The sequence below is a fragment of the Ahaetulla prasina genome, chromosome 8, assembly GCF_028640845.1.
Source record: "Ahaetulla prasina isolate Xishuangbanna chromosome 8, ASM2864084v1, whole genome shotgun sequence".
In the NCBI taxonomy this organism is placed as follows: Eukaryota; Metazoa; Chordata; class Lepidosauria; order Squamata; family Colubridae; genus Ahaetulla; species Ahaetulla prasina.
The window spans coordinates 71,174,687-71,188,854 of record NC_080546.1 but is presented as its reverse complement, the minus strand read 5'-3'; positions in this window follow the sequence as shown (position 1 = coordinate 71,188,854).

Genomic DNA, 14,168 nt, shown 5'->3' with positions numbered 1-14,168 from the left:
TTCAACCTACCCAGCAACCTGTCCATGTCCTCGGAGCCACAGGGTCAAACTCATCCCAAATAATGTCGCCAAGACCACCCTCAGCGTCTCACCCGCATCACGCAATCTTGGTCCAGACCATCCCGAAGCTGAGCGATTTTATCGTATAGATAACCGTTAAACTCCTCAGCCCGTCCCTGCAGCGGGTCATCCCGCTCCCCTGATGAAGGAGGAGCGAGTCACCAAACAGGGCGGCTGGGCGGTTATCTGCCGATGCAATGAGGAGGAGGCGTAGCTCGCCTGCTTCCCTCAATGCCACTAGGTAAGTCCTAGTATAGGACTTCACTAGTGTCGATCAGCTTCTGAGCGGCTAGACCTCCAGGAACTCTCTAGGCGTCTTCTCCGGCGCTTCATCCCCTCAGCTCCTCGGAGAACCAAGGAGCCGGTTGGGCCCTGCGCCGGGTCAGAGGCCGCAAAGGCACGACTCGGTCTAAGGCCCCCGCCGCGGCCCGTTCCCAGGCCGCAACAAGTTCCTCGGCCGAGCCGTGAGCCAGACCCTCAGGAAAAGGCCCAAGCTCCGTCCGGAACCCATCCGGGTCCATCAGGCGCCTGGGACGGAACCAACGAATCGGCTCCGTCTCCCTGCGGTGGTGAATGGCGGTCAGAAAGTCCAGGCGAAGAAGAGAGTGATCTGACCATGACAAAGGTTCAATGACTATTTCCTTTAAGTCCAGATCTCTCAACCACTGACCAGAGAGAAAAATCAGGTCCAGAGTGCCACCCCCAATGTGAGTAGGGCCATCAATTACCTGGGTCAGGTCCAAGGCCGTCATGGAAGCCGTGAACTCCCGAGCCGCTGTCGATGACGGGCCGGAAGATGGCAAGTTAAAGTCCCCCATGACTAAAAGTCTGGGGGTCTCAACTGCCACCCCGGCCAGCACCTCCAGGAGCTCCAGGAGCTCGGGCAGGGCAGCTGTCACGTAGCAAGGAGCCAGGTACGCGATCAGCAAACCCATCTGACACCTATGACCCCATCTCACAATTCACACAATTCACAAAATTGAATCACTCAGCTATTACACTTGGTTGGAATCTATAATATTCAAACAGAATCTTTTGCAACTCTGAAAAACTTTTGTTTCTTGGCTTTTATGGCAGCCACAGATCAAATCAGGGCTGCAAAAATTTGGATAATTGCTTGAAGACATTAAAGAGATTTTTAAAATCTTTAAAAACTATGTATTTCCATATCTATTTTGTCATCTAATGTTTGCTGTCCAGATCTGGTAGTCCTAACAAATCAAGAGAACACATGACTTACAATACACAATAAGGACAATTGTTTGTTCTCACTTGTAATTTCAGCTTGGATACTCAGTCACTCTACCTAGGAGGGTGAAGGTTAGTTCTCCAAGCTTGTGGGTTGGTTTCTGAATGTTTTGTTTACCAGGCTAGATCAGGGGTTTCCAACCTTGGAAACTTTAAGACTTGTGGACTTCAACTCCCAGGATTCCTCAACCAGCTTTGCTGGGAGTTGAAGTCCACAAGTCTTAAAGTTGCCACGGTTGGAGACCCTTGGGCTAGGTAACATCTTCATTGGAGTTTAGGGAATGTCAGTGTCAGTGTTCTCCTGACCCATCACAAGACCCTGACTTGACACACCCACACCTGACCCATTACAAGACCTATTGACCACGTGAAGCCCTTATAAATAGAAGAACACTGACACTAACATCTACTAGCATAGGAGCTGATGAAATTATTAAATGCTCATAGAATAGAATAGAATAGAATAGAATAGAATAGAATAGAATAGAATAGAATAGAATAGAATAGAATAGAATAGAATAGAATTTTTTATTGGCCAAGTGTGATTGGACACACAAGGAATTTGTCTTGGTGCATATGCTCTCAGTGTACATAAAAGAAAAAATACATTCATCAAGGTACAACATTTACAACACAGATGATGGTCAATATATCAATATAAATCATAAGGATTGCCAGCAACAGTCATAAGTAGAAAGAGATTGGTGATGGGAACGATGAGAAGATTAATAGTAGTGCAGATTTAGTAAATAGTTTGACAGTGTTGAAGGAATTATTTCTTTAGCAGAGTGATGGCCTTCAGGAAAAAACTGTTCTTGTGTCTAGTTGTTCTGGTGTGCAGTGCTCTATAGCATCGTTTTGAGGGTAGGAGTTGAAACAGTTTATGTCCAGGATGTAAATATTTTCATGGCCCTCTTCTTGATTCGTGCAATATACAGGTCCTCAATGGAAGGCAGGTTGGTAGCAATTGTTTTTTCTGCAGTTCTAATTATCCTCTGAAGTCTGTTCTTTCTTGTTGGGTTGCAGAACTGAATCAGACAGTTATAGAGGTACAAATGACAGACTCAATAATTCCTTTGTAGAACTGAATCAGCAGCTCCTTGGGCAGTTTGAGCTTACTGAGTTGGCGCAGAAAGAACATTCTTTGTTGTCCTTTTTTAATGATGTTTTTGATATTAGCTGATAGAAATTTAAAGGTTTCTACTGTTTCTACTGTGTTGTCTAGTATTGTGAGAGGTGGAAGTATGGGAGGGTTTGTCCTAAAGTCTACCACCATTTCTACAGTTTTGAGTGTGTTCAGTTCCAGATTGTTTTGGTTGCACCACAAGGCTAGTCGTTTGACCTCTCGTCTATATGCTGATTCGTCATTATCTCGAATGAGACCAATCACTGTTGTGTCATCTGTGAACTTCAGTAGCTTAACAGATGGATCGTTGGAGATGCAGTTATTGGTATACAGAGAGAAGAGAAGTGGGGAGAGCACACAGCCTTGGGGGGGCCCGTGCTAATTGTACAGGTATTTGATGTGATCTTGCTTAGCTTCACCTGCTGCTTCCTGTTTGTTAGGAAGCTTGTGATCCACTTACAAGTCTGTTCCGGTACCTGTAGCTGGTTTAGCTTAGTTAGAAGAATGTCTGGAATGATGGTATTGAATGCTGAACTAAAGTCTACTGTTAGATTCGGGCAATAAAGAGGCAGGAGACCAGGATAGTGACAACAGCTCTTTACTATATGGTGAACCCAGCAACCAGTGCTGGGAAAAACCTCTCTTATATACAGTTTAACCGGGGGCTTTAACCAATCAGCAATGTGCTATTTTCCCGCCAAAACTTTTAAAGATACATTACACTCCTTCCCTCCCAGAAAACACTTTACCACTATTTACATGAAATTAACATATTATTTGTCAACGTAGTCACGCAAGTAGACTGGGCGTCTCCTGACTCTTTCGGACCTGAGCAATGCATTTTCTGGGAGTGAGTCGAGCTGACCGGAGGGACTGTTCGTTCCTCTCAGCTCCTCCTCTAGGCCATCCGGCCCTGGATTATTGGCAGAGTCGTCCCTGCTGTTTTCAGGAGGAACCGGTTGGCGTCGCTGGACTTCTTGGAACTCAGATAAGTCCGCGTTTGCCCGGGTTTGAGTCAGCTGTGGTTCATACATTGAATAGTCAGGGCCTGTTTTCTGATTCTGATTTATGCGCGTTTCTTATTTGATCTATGTGGCGTTTCCATACCCTGCCATCCTCTATCTCTACTAGATATGATTTTGGTCCTGTTATTTCTAGGATTTTCCTGCTAACCAGGTCGGGCCCTCGCTGTAGTTGTGTGCCCACACTAGGTCGCCTATTGCCATCCTCTTGTTTTACCGTGTGCCCCTTTGTAACCGTCTGGTGTAGTTTGGGTTTAAACGGTCTAGTGGGCACCTAAGCTTCCGACCCATTAATAGCTCGGCGGGCTGCGCCAGTTGTTACACAGGGGTTCTGTGTTGGACTGCTAGATATGTATCAATTTTGTTTGCCAATCGCCTGGCTTGATTCTGGACAATGCTTCTTTGCGCTCGACGAAGCGTTCTGCAAGGCCGTTCGTCGCAGGGTGGAAAGGCGCCGAGAGGACATGCCGGATGCCCTCCTCTGCCAAGTACCCTTCAAACCGGGTTGCCGTGAATTGCGGGCCGTTATCGGAGACTAACGTGTCGGGCAACCCGTGGGTCACAAATAGGTGCCGTAGGACTGAAATCACGGCCTCGGCTGTCATGGATCTCATGAGAATGATTTCCAGCCATTTGGAGTAGGCATCGACTACTACCAGAAAGGTTTGGCCGTGGAAGGGCCGGCAAAATCGATATGGATCCTAGACCAGGGCCCTGGGGTCTCTCCCATTCCCGAATCGGGGCCGTTGGGGTAGCGGTCTGGACTCCTGGCAGGCCTGGCATTTCCCTACCCTTTCAGCAATTTCCGAGTCCATTAAGGGCCACCACACATAGCTTCTCGCTAGACCCTTCATCCACGATCCCTGGGTGACCTTCGTGAAGGAGATCCAATACCTTTTCCTCAATTTCTGGGGTTTCTTTTCCCACAAGGACACAAAACTTGCCTCTCTAGCCTATGTTCAGGATGGAATCCACTCTCCGAAAAACAAAAATTTTTCTCCAGTAAAAAATAGGGGAAAATATCAATAACTTGGTAATAGAAAGCCCTACGATCTGAGTTTTTTTAAAAAAACAACTTTAAAAATCCAACCAAAACCAAGTATAAGGATTAATTCTTTCCTTATTAACCTACTAGTGCTAGAAAAAAATAAGGCACTTTCAAAATTTAGTTTTGAAATAATGAAGCCTAGTAAAAAAAGTATTGTCACAACTACATAGGATAAAAGCTTCAACATTCAGAAAATCTGTGCTTATGGATAGAGAAACCATGGGTCTAAAACTATAAGAATCATAACAATCTGAGAACATCCCTGTTTAAAAGTTAAAGAGCAGGAGTCCCAGTTATGGAGATCAACCAGTTTATGAAACTTGATTTTTATTTTCCAGTCTGCTGCTAACATAATACAGTTTATGGTCTCTGATAAAATAATAATAATTCTATAAATAAGAATCACTGTTTTGCATGTCTAGAATATTTTAAATATTATTTTTAGTTGTCACAGAAACTGTAGTACAATAGAAACCTTTACAGCTTTATTTAATGTTTCTTAGGAACATATAGATTTTAAAGCTCAGTATTACAGAATGCTTTAAAATAATATTATAAACTGGACTACAACCTAGCTGAAAATCTTAGCATGTCTGATATTTTATGATACTGTGAAAAAGTTATATAAAAGTTTAGGTGAAAGGAGAAAATGCATTCCTTACTCGGTAATATCTAGCAATCATAATCTGAACCATCTTGAAAAAGTACTATTTTATAATAGCCATTACATTTAAACAAGAGACAAACATTGTATTTTATTTAGATTCAGTATGGTATTAAACCTATAGAATTTGAAATACATAACACATCTAAAATATATGGCAGGATAAAGGAAAAAAAATCCCATTCAAACTATGATCTATTGCATCTAATGTAATAGAGGCAGGCAGGCAAGAGAGAGGTAGGAAAGGAATGTATTTTGCTTCAAGATTGTACTGAAATTTAAATGTATATAGTAAACACAATTTTATCTCACATATCTGTTTTAAAAAAGCACCATTCAAAGCAGCTAAAACTGAAGGAAAAAGAACAAAATTTAAATTTTTTTGGGAGGGGGTCATTATGAAGGGTTATGAGTTGTGGCACAGTGGTTAGAATGAAATACTGCAAGCTACTTCTGCTGACTGCCAATTGCTAGCAGTTTGGCAGTTCGAGTCTCACCAGCTCAAGATTGACTCAGCCTTCCATCTTTCTGAGGTCTGTAAAATGAGGACTCAGATTGTTGGGGACAATATGCTGACTCTATAAACCGCTTAGAGAGGACTGTAAAGTACTGTGAAGCAGTGTATAAGTCCAAGTGTTATTGCTATTACTATTAATCTCTGGCTAACAGGTTGACAATTAAGAAATATGTATGTATAAAAAGTAGCTAACTGAAATAGAACAGTACATTTGCTCTATCATAACTGATCTGCAATCCAGATGAGGAGGTAGAGTTAGGTTTCTTTGTATCTCTTTGCTGCCATCTAGCAGTCAGCTCAATTTCGAATCTCAGGTTTTCCAGAATTTTTTTTTTTTCAGGCAAGAAGCAAAACAAATCTTAGAATGAATTTGGAAGAAAAAGTTGTTGAAACTACTTCAATGTTATAATCTCTGGTTAGACTTTAGTATGTGAAATTCTCTGTTACGTTTATGTTTATGATCCTTGAGCAAATGAGACCTTTTCCAATTTCCAAGCTCAATTCCCATTTACATAGTAAAGAATTTTTTATTTCAGTTCTAAAATACCTTTCTTAGACATTGACACAAAGAATAGGACCTGCCTTATCTTGAAGAGTTAATTGAAGAAAAGCACTATCATTTAGAATAGTTGGCTGCCTGCCTGCCTGCGTGCCTATTGATTAAGGTGCTGGACTAATAGTGGAAACAGCGATGTTCTAGTCCTTCCTTGGTAATTGATTCAGACTGATGGTTAGAAGGGGGACATGCACTATAATACATTATTATAAAACTGGACTGTCAGAATAAGTACATCATTTCTATGTTCTTCAATATCAGAACAAACTGACATTTAAAGGTGGACAGTGTGATAAATAGTATTTCTGATACTTCTCTTGTCACATATTAAGCTAACTTTTACCTTGAAAATAAGAGACTCGGTGGCTTAGTGGGTAAGAGACACTGAGCTTGTCGATCAAAAGGTTGGCAGTTCGGCGGTTCAAATCCCTAGTGCCCCGTAACTGGATGAGCTCCCATTCCTTGTCCCAGCTTCTGCTATCCTAGCAGTTCGAAAGCACATAAAAAATGCAAGTAGAAAAATAGGGACCACCTTTGGTGAGAAGGGAGCAGTGTTTCATGCGCCATTTTGTCATACCAACCACATGACCACAGAGACATCTTCGGACAGCGCTGGCTCTTCAGCTTTGAAACGGAGATGAGCACCGCCCCCTAGAGTTGGGACATATGCACATATGTGCAAGGGAATCTTTACATTTACCTTTTTACCTTGAAAATGTTTGTCTCTTATGATGATCTAGGCAAGAGTGAAATTCAGTTACCTTCCCTACTGGTTCGCAAATGTGCTCACGCACGCTGTCGTCTGCACATGCGCAAAGCCTTCTGCGCATGCCTAAAGACTTAAAATGTCTCAAAAAAGCAACATCATGACATCCGCTTGGGTGGGTGGAGCCTCCCGCAGCCACTGTGACCAGTTCACCCGAGCAGAATAGAACCAGCTGAATTTCACCCTGAATCTAGGGTATGGAGATCTTATTGTCTTGTTTCACAACCTTCCATTTAACAACTCATCATGTAACACAGTAAATCATCATTTCTCGACCTTGGTGCTCCTTCTTCAGATAAGCAAGATATGTAATGCCAACTAGAGTGAAATAACAGATTTTATCAGACATTTAAAAATCTATTTACAACATGGGTGGTGTTTTAAATACTGCTAGTAATGATAAAATCTAGCTTAAGATTGGCTAAACAATTCATAGTTCTCTTTTGCTTAGTTATAAAAGCTGAAATAAGCCTGCCAGCCTAAATACATTTATTGCAATTTAAGCTTCATTGAACACAGCATGACTTGTTTCTGAATGAGTACGCCAAGGATTGCACTGTAAAAGATTAGTGAAGTGTTAACTAAGCATTAAAGAAAATTGAATTGTGTGAGCTTTCATACACAGAGATCCTTTATTCTAATAATACTACTATGAGAAGATGAGTGAGAAGAATTATTTTTAATTCTGAGAGAAAGCTAAGTATGCTACGCCATACAGATCAACTGGTTGTAGTTATTTTGCAAGCTGCTACTACAAATTGCAATTATGTGATGTAGTTAAATTTTTACAATTTCTCATATCAATAGCTCCAAAGCTACAGGAAACATTTTCTTGTTTAGTTCTTTCTTATTCTTGTTTAGACCTCGTTAATTTGATTGAGAATTTAGCTGGTGTTTTAGGTGGGTTTTAATTGTTTTTGCATATTTGCCATTTTAAGAGTCTTTGGGACCAAAAATAAGGCACAAATTGAATTACTAAATAACTTCACAATTAATCCTTGACTTTTTATGACTTCTATGAATCATCAGAAATTTCACCAGATAACAACAAAAAAATCAAAACATTGTTTGATAATTATAACTATGAACTAGTTCCAACACAAAAAAGAAAACTTTCAAATGCACACAGTCATATATGTTTCTTGTTAAAAATATGTAAAATAATAAAGATACAACCAAACAATATTGATTTATTAGTTAAATTCAATAGTATGTTAGTATATATTACATTTAATTGATGTACTTATAGCATTACAGGAACAGAATAGACCATTTAATCATCAAACATGCAATAGTTATATGGTTGAAGTTCTTTTTTTTAAAAATAGCATACATTTAGACTACAGTACTATCATTTAAATATATTTTATAGTGAATTCATAAAGCGTCAGAAGATAAAATCACTGTTAACATTCTGGAATATACATTGAAGCCTAACAATGCATTACCATAAGAATGAATCATTTAAAATGTGTTTATAAAAGAATCTCTTTCTTCTCTCTTTCTTTCTAGTATTATCTAGAAATACATGAAGTTGAGATGATACATGTGCCCCTCTGAGACTAACTTGAGAGAATTGAAAAGTTTTGAAAGCTTTTCTACAAAATTAATCAAAATCTTTTCAGATCTAGCTGCCTCACTGAAATAAAGAACTAAGCTAGTTTGTCATGACCTCAGCTACTGTATAAAACGAAATGATAATGGAGCAAATTAAGAATGAGTTGAAACTGAACTTCAATTACAATCTATATAATCTGATAGTTGAAAATGATCGAAAGAAAATATTTTGATCGAGTAGTAAAGCATCAATTAGATTATTTAGTTATTTTGACAAAGACCATAAAAATGTTATCATGTCTCTTGAAATGTTAAAAGTTCTTAAAAGTCTACCAAAATTTCAATGTAATTGAACAAACTTAATTACACTTGAGACTTCCCAATTAAGTTAGTTGTTTTCATATGAAGAAACTACCTCTAGTATCTCTTGTACCAGAAAAAAATAACTTAGTAATTTGCTGAATTCCAAATGTTTTGGACTGCATTTTTCATATCATTGCCAGCTAGCAAGGACAAAATAAAAGACAAAGAGGGTTATACCAAATGACATAAAGATAATTAAACTAAGAAGATTATATTATTAAGGGGAACATAGCATATAAATCATTGAGTCACACATACTTTCAAGAATGTAAAAGCTGTTCTTATTTGGCGTGACTCTACTTGTCTTTACAGTCAATAAATATGCAGAATTCATATGATGCTGAACCAGAATCAGTTCTTCAAATCTAATGTTTGCAGAATAGCTCCAATTATAACAGAGTATATTCCCCAAAAATCATGTATCATTTGAGTAATTTTAAAAAAATCTATTCTATAAAATTCTATTCTATTCTAATTAATAAAGTGGTAGTGGAGAGACATGGAAACTCCTGTTCAAAAGAGTTAACTGAATCTGGCTAAGATGAAGGTGTTCTATATGTTGGTAAGAGACACGGTCTCTGTTGATGATACACACATACCCCAGTGCTGGGTGAAAGGTATATGGTACTCTAGGCCAGGGGTCTCCAACCTTGGCAACTGCTACTGAAGTTCGCAGATGACACAACAGTGATTGGTCTCATTCGAGACAATGACGAATCTGCATATAGACAAGAGGTCAAACGACTAGCCTTGTGGTGCAACCAAAACAATCTGGAACTGAACACACTCAAAACCGTAGAAATGGTGGTAGACTTTAGGAGAAACCCTTCCCTACTTCCACCTCTCACAATACTAAACAACACAGTATCAACAGTAGAAACCTTTAAATTTCTAGGTTCTATCATATCGCATGATCTAAAATGGACAGCTAACATCAAAAACATCATCAAAAAAGGACAACAAAGAATGTTCTTTCTGCGTCAACTCAGTAAGCTCAAACTGCCCAAGGAGCTGCTGATTCAGTTCTACAGAGGAATTATTGAGTCTGTCATCTGCACCTCTATAACTGTCTGGTTCGGTTCTGCAACCCAACAAGAAAGACAAAGACTTCAGAGGATAGTTAGAACTGCAGAAAAAATAATTGCTACCAACCTGCCTTCCATTGAGGACCTGTATACTTCACGAATCAAGAAGAGGGCCATGAAAATATTTACAGATTCTTCACATCCAGGATATAAACCGTTTCAATTCCTACCCTCAAAATGACGCTATAGAGCACTGTACACCAGAACAACTAGACACAAGAACAGTTTTTTCCCGAAGGCCATCACTCTGCTAAACAAATAATTCCCTCAATACTGTCAAACTATTTACTAAATCTGCACTACTATTAATCTTCTCATAGTTCCCATCACCAATCTCTTTCCACTTATAACTGTATCACTGTAACTTTGTTGCTGGCAATCCTTATGATTTATATTGATATATTGACCATCAATTGTGATGTAAATGTTGTACCTTGATGAACGTATCTTTTCGTTTATGTACACTGAGAGCATATGCACCAAGACAAATTCCTTGTGTGTCCAATCACACTTGGCCAATAAAAAAATTCTATTCTATTCTATTCTATTTAAGACTTGTGGATTTCAACTCCCAGAGTTCCTCAGCCAACTTTGCTTGAAGTCCACAAGTCTTAAAGTTGCCAAGGTTGGAGACCCCTGCTCTAGGTAACATTGACTGATGGCATCACTTCCAGCCAATGCAAAGATTCATATTTTCAAAATAATCTTTGCTTTCAGAAGGAGAAGCAGTATTGGCACCCCTTAAACTTTGATATCCTGGATCAGGGTCTATTTAGCCTTAGCCTAAAGTCAATGTTAGGTCTCCTTAGGATGCATAAATTACAATGCTTTGGAATAAAGCTTATGTTGGTTTATAAATCCATGTCAAAAATCCTCTGTTGAAATAATCAGATAATGCATAAAAATCCATAAAGTTCAAAACAATGTGTTTTAATTAGCCCCAGGAGGCATAAATTTATCTCACATACTTCTTTTTGCTCTGAATATCCTTTTTCTCACCGTTATTTCCTACACATTTAAGGTGAGGGAGAATCTTAAGAACGCCAAATCCAAGGGAACAGCAAGATACACTATGTCCCACAAATATATTTCTATGTTCCATATCTGTTTCTGCCAATATATCATTCTTTTAAATTAATCTGATTCTCGAGACTCTTGGGCCAGTTAATTAGTTTCCTTGTGAAAGAGCAATTATCAAACAGCCTTCTCTGATGTTGGTTTTCCCTATTAGAATAATATGAAGCAGCTAATGTCAAATGAAATATATATAAGCTTTAAATGTTGGCTTATTCATGCATGCTTTCCTACATTGGAATAAATCATTTTGTATTATCTACAGAATCTTGTGCATTACTGAACGTTGTCTAATCATGAATGTATTCAATGAAATGAATTATATTATAACACAGCATACTGATGAGACCCAAAGGTTTAAATGACATTTACAAGAAATCATAGGCTTTTAGCAAGAAAGTCTGCTTTTTAAAAGCGATGCTTATTTAAACATCTTTTGTCTACAATTAAAAGAAACACCCACAGCCTGTAGTACTATTTTTCTTATAATGTCTATGAACAGAATTTTAAATTACATGAGTAGAACCAAGTATAAAAGCAGAACAAATTTCATCCAAGACAGAAAACAGTGATTTGATCTGCAGTAAATATATTGAAAAATAACAACTAAACTGTAAAGACAAGGAGCCACTAAAAACACGTTAGAAATCAAAATAAGCAGGTTTGTTTTATTTTTGCTTAAAAATAATAACCGCACAAATGATAGTTTGAAATAGTTCTGCAATACTTGGATAAAATTGTTTTTTTAAAATATTCTCTATCTACAACAATTCACAGTGACCATATTACAGCTGCCCTTTTTCTTTCCATGGTATCAGTGAATTCGATATTTTTCTAAAATAAGAAATTATATCAAGGGCAGACACTTTTTAGATTAAAAGTGCTAAATTTTTGGCCAAAGACAGATGATTACTATGGTTAGTTGTGCAATTAGCCAATTGTTTAGACTGGATTTGGCATTTTTATCCATCTATTGGCTTCTTCCCAAGGATAGGCAGATGTTGTTTCATGGTGTTAAAGGTAACATTGCAAGATGGAACGTATTCCAAGAATTTTTGCAATTGACTGATGGTGATTTTGTCAATATCTATACTGGTGTTCCAGATATTTTGGGATTTCATTCAAATCCCAAATTTACATCTGTTACTATTGGTACTATCTTTGCTTTCTTTGCTTCAGTCATTCTAATTCTGTTTGCAGATCTTTGTATTTTGTGATTTTCTTCAGTTCTTTCTCTTTTATTCTTCTGTTTCCAGATACTGCAACATCCAATACCAGAATTTTTTGTCTTTCTTATTGAGAATTCTTAAGTCTGCATTGTTGTGTGGCAGGTGCTTGTCTGTTTGAATTCTAAAGTCCCGGAGCACTTTAGCTTATTTATTTTCCATTACTTTGTCTATTTTAGAGTCCCAGAAGTTCTTGCTTGCATTTATTTATTTACATAATTATTTATTTGATCTTTATTCTCTCATTACTTTATAAATAATTTAAGATGATTAACATACATAATACTTCTTCCTTCTCCTATTTCCATCCTACAATTCTGTGAGGTGGGTTGGACAGAGAGAGAGAGACTGACTCAAAGTCACCCTGTTTGTTTTCATGCTTAAGGCACAAAATTCCTTGCAGAGTTTCCAAGGCTCTAGTGTTGTTATTTTGTTATGCTGTTTTTTGTCGTTGGTCTATGCAGTCTTCTTGCAGCAGATAACCAGGTGACACTGCTTCTTCAACTCCTTTGCAGGGGAAGACTTGCAGTGAAATGCTCTCTAACCAGAGGAATTATTGAGTCTGTCATCTGCAACCTAATAAGACAGACACAGATTTCAGATAATAATTAGAACTGCAGAAAAAATAATTGTTACCAACCTGCCTTCCATTGAGGACCAGTATACTGCACAAGTCAAAAAGAGGGCTGTGAAAATATTTACAGACCCCTCACATCCTGGACATAAACTGTTTCAACTCCTACTCTCAAAATCACACTACAGAGCACTGCACACCAGAAAAACTAGACACAAGAACAGTTTTTTCCCAAACATCATCACTCTGCTAAACAAATAATTCCCCCAACAATGTCAAACTATTTACTAAGTCTGCATTACTATTAATCTTAATATTTAATATTTATTTATTTGTCACAACATCATACAAAAAGATTATATAGTATATACACATATAAACATATATTGGAAGAAGAAAAGAAAAACAATAGGACAGGAACGGTAGGCACGTTTGTGCACTTATGCACGCCCCTTATGGTCCTCTTAGGAATGGGGTGAGGTCAATAGTAGAAAGTTTTTGGTTAAAGCTTTTAGGATTATGGGAAGAGACCACAGAGTCAGGTAAAGTATTCAAGCACTGATGATTCTGTTGCAGAAGTCATATTTTCTGCAATCTAGATTAAAGCGGTTTACATTAAGTTTAAATCTATTGGTTGCCCTTGTATTATTGCAATTAAAGCTGAAGTAATCTTTGACAGGAAGGACATTACAATAGATGATTCTGTGAGTTAAACTTAGGTCTTGTCGAAGGCGACGGAGTTCCAAGTTTTCTACTTATGACTGTATGATTGTAACTTTGTTGCTTGTATCCTTACCATTTATATTGACTGTTTCCTAATATGATCTGATTGCTTATTTATATGACTATCATTAAGTGTTGTACCTTATGATTCTTGATGAATGTATCTTTTCTTTTATGTACACTGAGAGCATATACACCAAGACAAATTCCTTGTGTGTCCAATCACACTTGGCCAATAAAGAATTCTATTCTATTCTATTCTATTCTATTCTGTCCTCTCAATTCTGGTTTTGCATGCATTGTTCTTAATGCTTGGTCTTCTGCAGCCAGAATTAGTCCCTTGGTCTCTTTCTCCAACTTTTCCACTCTTCCACACTGCTAGGTAATTGTTATTATAAACTGCTTTGGCTACTAAGGGTTTTTTTTTTTTTAATGTACTGGCTAGGATTTTTCATTTCATCTATTTGAGAGGGTAAATTTTGATTGGATCAAATCTGTTTTTGGAGATACATTTGGCAGAACACAAAACATTTTCTACAATCATGCTACCAAAATTCAA